Genomic DNA, 515 nt, shown 5'->3' with positions numbered 1-515 from the left:
TCTACATATATCACACCAGCTGTTCCAGGTAGAGTAGTAGTGGCCACAAAATTTTACTGAAATAATCATGCGAGATTACCAGCAAACAAAATTCTCATAGTAGGATAGAATGTGGGCATATATATTATAATATTGGTGTCAGATATGTTTACTCAGATGATCCAAGAATTGAATAAACCACTCGAATAAAATACCTCTCTGTTCGCTTTAAAAATTCTACAGTCAACATGCTAATATTATTTGCATCTACATAACGGCTTGCAAAACAGCGGGGGCGTCTGAGCCTGTAGTCGGAGTAGTAGCTGAGTAGCATTTGCAGAACACCGACACGGCGTCAGCCACCTGCAGCTGTTGGGCAGACAGCAGGACAACAAGGAGCACGCAGACAGCCACAACCTTCACTCTCTCCTTCTTCCCAGTCCCCTCCATTGATAATGGATTCTTCCTCTTGCCTGTGAAAACTTTTGTTGGGTCGACGGCCCCTCTTTATACCGAAGGCAAGCTTCTGGTGCTGC

This window comes from Triticum dicoccoides, chromosome 2A (genome assembly GCF_002162155.2).
Source record: "Triticum dicoccoides isolate Atlit2015 ecotype Zavitan chromosome 2A, WEW_v2.0, whole genome shotgun sequence".
NCBI classification, from domain to species: domain Eukaryota; kingdom Viridiplantae; phylum Streptophyta; class Magnoliopsida; order Poales; family Poaceae; genus Triticum; species Triticum dicoccoides.
The sequence above is the reverse complement of the archived record's forward strand: the minus strand, read 5'-3'. Positions refer to the sequence as shown.